The sequence below is a fragment of the Thalassophryne amazonica genome, chromosome 1, assembly GCF_902500255.1.
Source record: "Thalassophryne amazonica chromosome 1, fThaAma1.1, whole genome shotgun sequence".
Classification (NCBI taxonomy): domain Eukaryota; kingdom Metazoa; phylum Chordata; class Actinopteri; order Batrachoidiformes; family Batrachoididae; genus Thalassophryne; species Thalassophryne amazonica.
In genome coordinates, this window is record NC_047103.1 from 140,615,006 (window position 1) to 140,621,005 (window position 6,000).

Genomic DNA, 6,000 nt, shown 5'->3' on the forward strand with positions numbered 1-6,000 from the left:
ACTGGATACAATTATTGCAACAGTGTGCAGAACCAGAAAATGGAGACAGACATAACATCCACTGTTCTGTGCATTACAAAATGTGCATCGATGCTTATGCAGCATTCACATTATCCTTTTTTTTGTGAAAAAAAAAGCCCTGAAAGGCGGCATTGTATTTAGCTGCAAATTATCTGATGATGCAAATAATAGCAGTCCCAGGTCGTTCATCAGAACTTTCTTAGATTGCTGAAGCAGTGGAAAAAACATTTTAGCTTTTTAAGCTTTGTCATTGTTCACAGCCAAAGCAGAAAAAAAGTGCTGCACTAAATTTCTCAGCTCGCTGCCTCTTAATAGCAGCATACCTCTGTGTAATACAGAATCAGCACCTTGTCGTGAAATCTCTGCTTAAATCATGATAACCAAACACGTATAAGCTATTGAGCTAATGCCGGCCTGTGGAGGACAATAAAGACCCCGAGTAAACAAGCTGCTGTAACTGTCAGTGATTATGGCAGTAATTTATTTCATCACTTCTGTTAGGCTGTGACACCATGTGCTGTATCTACAACACACTCAGCTCTTTTACTGTTATTTTTCCATTTCAAGGCCACAGGGTGGAAGCCCTCACACTCACTGAGTACATCTGCAAAACCACCACATACTGTAAGTACCTGAGGCCTGAGCGTAGAGTAGATGCACTTTTTTCCCCCAGAGTTATTTAATGTGCCTCTATTCATTAATTTTGCTGTTATATGTCAGTATTATTTTGACAGATTACAGTGAGTGTTCTTCTGATTAATTTGTACACGTGAGAGGAGAAAAACAAAGACAGATTAACTCACCGCCAGCTAATATGAGGTACACGGTTGCTATGGAAATAACATGGCCATATAAAATGCTGCCTATGTGGGAGATGATGATTGACTCTCTCCATGTGTAGGGAGGAAGGGCTGGACAAAATGCAGAACTGAATTAAAAATGACTCTTGAATTTCAGGTCATTTTTAAAATTTGGATTGAATTACAATTTGAAATTTCTGAATTTTTGCACAGTCCTGCTGGGGGCGGGGGTCTAGCACATGCACAGAAGAATGGGTCTTCAGTTAGTTAGGGGCTATTTAGGCACATGTACTGTAGACATGCATATGAAAGCTATGATAAGACCTGGAGTACATCCTACATGGACTGAATTGATCTGACTGCAGGAATTCACAATACAGTGTTACTATTCTGGATGTCTTTGGTACTAAGTCTCTTTGGAAGATCCTTGGGTACTGCTGGAATTACTTTATGTCAAGTCAGCATTGGCCATGTGCTGCATATCTCTGAGCATGTTCCCGCACACAGGCGGGTCAGTGTTGAAGACCCTTTGCATCAGAGGGGTATCTTTTTTTGTAAGTGTTGGGGATATACCACTTGTGTGTCTGGGTGGTTGCCTTCCTGGGCCCATGGCAGTTTAGTAAGTAGTGTGATGTATGTGGTGACCAGTGTCTCCACAGTTACTTTGAAAAAGTAATCCAATTACTGATTACTGATTAGTCCTTGAAAAAGTAACTTAGTTACTTTACTGATTACTTAATTGTAAAAGTAACTAAGTTAGATTACTAGTTACATTTTTAGTTACTTTCCCCAGCTGCCGACAGCAACCCTCTGCCATCTCAACATGACAATGATACCTGTTTTGCCAAAATTCACTTTATAGTCACACTTTCTTGACTTCAGTGAAAATAAATACTTGTTTTATAAAAAGTAAAATAAAGACCTCTTTCTTGACCTCATATTTAACTGCTGACAGCACTGTAACAGTAAAACTTGCAATTTCTAACCTGCATTGTTTATAAATGTAACTGTTAAATTCCTTCTAACATTTTTCTAACATTTAAATTCTCTCTAAACATTTTACTTGTCGAAATTATTATTATTATTATAAGTAGTATTAGTAGTTGTAGTAAAAAAAAAAGCTTCAAAACTGGAGCTTTAATCTAGGAGTGTTGTGGGGAGAGCACATCGTTGCCCCACACCCCAATTTGATCTGGATTCGCCCCTGCTTTGGCGTTTCAGCAAAAAGAATGGATAACATTTATTTATGCAGAAAACATAACCAGATTTACAGGTAAGAAAGTTTTATTGCGTTTTCACATCATGTGGTCCTCAGGAAGAGAGTTTAGGTGCATTGAGTGGAAAATAGTGTTAGTTGTTGACGCGTCGTGGAGGATCAGCTGTTTTGAACGAGCAGATACAGAGCGGCTCATCTCAGAATTCTAAATAAAGGGGGAAAAAAAAGCATAAAAACCAAAAACACTCAGTTAGTGTTTTTGGTTGTGAATAAAATTCATTTTCAGTGTTGCAGAATATGTTCACTGTCCAATTCTTTATGTGTCAGGCAAATAATGGCCCAGTCAAGGCACACGACAATTCCTGAACGAAGGGAAAAAAAGTAAAAAAGTCACAATTTGTTGAGAAAAGGTGGACGAAAGAGCTTTATCACCGAACAGCCTGCGAAACAAGAGCGCAAAAGGGATGAAAGAGAAACCAAACAAAACCGAAGCTAATGATCTCGACTCTTTAAACAAAACGCACCTGGAGCCACAGCTGGAGCAGTGTGTGTCTGCATCTCTGAGTTCCAGGACTCGGTGCCGGGATGGAGCTCATAGCACCTGAGTCCTGGAGAAACTGCAAACAGAAGCTGTGGAGATCTGTGCGCACATTGGTGGGTCCACCTGCTCTGGTTCCTTGTCCAGAACAAAAGAGGGATCATCTCCTTCATCAGAATCCTTGAACTGTCTGACGACACACTGCATGAAAAAAAAGTGCCGTGTTCGCTGCTGTATCACTGTGTTATGTTACTAAGCTCTTTCTCTCTCTCTCTCTCTCTCTCTCTCTCTCTCTCTCTCTCTCTCTCTCTATATATATATATATATATAAAAACAGAGAACTGTCAAAACGGGGAATAAGTGTAAAGATGATTGAATATATCAGAGCAGTAAATTGATCAGTCCATGTGAACGTGCATTAACTCCTTATGTGCAGTTATTCCACGAGCTGCAGCTGATCCACAACGTGAATTCTGTCTTCCAGAACAGCTCTTTACATAATAATTTGAATTATCTACCTGTTGCCACATGTACATAAGGGCTGGATTGTCATTCCTTCACTCATATTGTTGTATTTAAAAATATATATATATATAATCACACAGTGTTGTGTGGGCCGCTGAAGAGGAGGTACTGCTGGCCCACCATCACCAGAGGGCGCCCTGCCTGGAGTGCGGGCTCCAGGCACCAGAGGGCGCCGCCGCCTCACGGGAGCAGCCTCGGTGACAGCTGTCACCCATCACCTGAGACAGCTGACGGCAATCATCAGTGGGGTATATCAGCAGGACGGCATCTCCACCTCATTGCCGAGATATCGTTTCTACCAGAGAGGTAACATATCAAAGCCTACTGAGTACACAGTTTTGACTGAGCTAGTTATTGGTTTACTGTTCCAACGAGAGGTGGAGGTACCTTTCCTGCCGTTCGGAGTTCTGGGTGCAAACGCGCCCCCATCTAACTGTTCTTTTTCCCTCGCCAGCAGTACCAGGTCCGACACGCGGAGGCAGTGGCCACCTGGGAGTTCGGGACTTGGCGGCTCCAGTATTCCCGGGGTCCTGTGGCGGAGGAAGCCGTGTGGTTCCGGTCTTACCTTGGAGAGGCGTCTCCTATCTTCGAGCCTGCCCACACGACACCTTTGTGTATTGACTTTTGTCCATTTCTGTAATTGGTTGTATTCGTTGTGCACATTCACAACAGTAAAGCGTTGTTATTTTGACTTACTCCATTGTCCGTTCATTTGCGCCCCCTGTTGTGGGTCCGTGTTCCTACACTTTCCCAACACACAGGAGCTGTAGCTGTCGCTGCCATTGTGTTCAAGTACCGTCGGAAATTAGACAACTTTTTTGTTGTTTCAAATTCAGCAATTGCTTGTGGCAAAATAATTAATTGTATTGACACAAAAGATTAATTCTTGCCTATATAAGGTGCCTCAGCCTAGTGAAGCTGACCCCCCACCCAGATAAAAAAAAAAATCCAAGCAAACAGGCTGAGTTTGCCCTGTAATTTCAAATGGTACATGACGAAGCTCCAGCTGCAGGAAGAAAGCTGAACGAAGGTTAAACGATGCCAACGAAAGTCAACAAAAGTCCAGATTTCATTAGGGCTTCATTGCCCTTTGTTAAGTGACATGCAACTTTACTCCTCTGCTGCAACGTTTGAACAACCAAATCACAATAGTCTGTGCCTTTATGTACATTTTATACTGTCATCATCTCCTCCTCATCACCATCTGGTATGCTGCTGCCACTGCTAAGGACAGGAGCAGACTGCAGTGTATCATTCACACAGCAGAGAAGGTGATCGACTGCAATCTGCCATCCCTACAAGACCTGTACACCTCCAGGGCCCTGAGGTGAGCAAGGAAAATCGTGGTTGATCCCTCTCTCCCAGGACGCAATCTTTCTGATACCCTCCTCTCTGGCAAACGGCTGAGGTCCATCAGGACTAAAACCTCAAGACACAAAAACAGCTTCTTTCTGTCCACAGCTAGACTTATAAATAATTCCAGAGACCCCAACTTACCCTACCCATGCCCACTCACACAAAGTACAGACTGAAAGGTACTGTACATCTACATGTCTGGCCAGCCCCATTCCACTATATTTATTTGACAGTAAACATAGTTTTGCCCATTTTTCTGTCTATTTACCCCTTACTTCTTACAAAAGTATTTTTTTTTTCCTTTTCTTTTTTGTTGTTTATGCACGAATGACACCAGATCAAATTCCTTGTATGTCAGAACTTACTTGGCAATAAATTCAATTCTCATTCTGATTCTTATTTTACTCGCTGCCCCACCCTCGCCAAAAAAGAAAACCACACACACATGCAAATCGGCCACATTCTGTATGACTCAATCCTTTGAAGTCATTGCATGACAATAACATGACAACAATAATGTGGATAAAAAAATAAAATAAATAAAACATATTCCACTGCAAACGTTATGTTGGTTAAAACTAACAAATTGGCCTCTTTAATTTGTCACCTGCAGGCTGCATTTTTTTGAGCATCTGGGGGAAATGTGTTAAGGAGTTCTCTGCATCATTAATGTAATCACTAAGGAGCATCTTCGTCAGACCATTTGGAGTCATCGTGTGCCTGTAATCTTCCTTCATTTCCAACCAGGAGGAGAAATGTCCCAGAATAGCTTTTTTTTTCTAACCACAGGGCAGCGCAGATGGCTCACTTTGCATGTGTGGGACAAGATGTGCCACAAAGACCAAGATTACTAAAGATTTTTGTCAAGTTTCGGTCACCTCGAGCAGCTACAAAGGCATGTTTTGTGCAATAATCCATCCAAAGGAAAGAATTTAATCAGCTTAACTGATGGAAGTGTAAGCGGAATCTAACAGATTGCATGTTCGAAATATTTCAAATTAAGCCAATTATAAGCGGCTGTTGCCACAAATTAAAGTCTGCTGAAGCTTTAAGTACACAGAGTTTAGTTCTTCCCAGTATCACGGTGACAGCACAGCTATTAACTGTTGTCAAATTGTCAGGCGGAAACAGAAGTGAAGAAGAAAGCTAAGACATGCCAGTACTCAAAAGTACTCAAACGAGAGTGCATTTTTGAATAATTTCATCCTCACTACTTCACCACATTACCAAAATCAACCCAACTCTCAACAGTCTGCTTCTGCGTCTAATCCTGAACTTTGATCGTAAGTGCTCATTTTTGGTCCTGAACTTTGATTTAGATTACTCATGATTAATCTTGAGCATTGATCCTAAGCAATCATCTTTGATCCTGGACTTTGATTTTGATCACTTATCTCTGTTCATGATCTTTGATCCCGAGGGCAGAATTTTGAACTTCAAATGTTATCCTTATCAAATATCCCAGAAGTGACACTCATCTGGTTACGGGTGATTTCAATGTGACCATTGGCACTGATGCACCTGGTTACAATGACTATCACTCC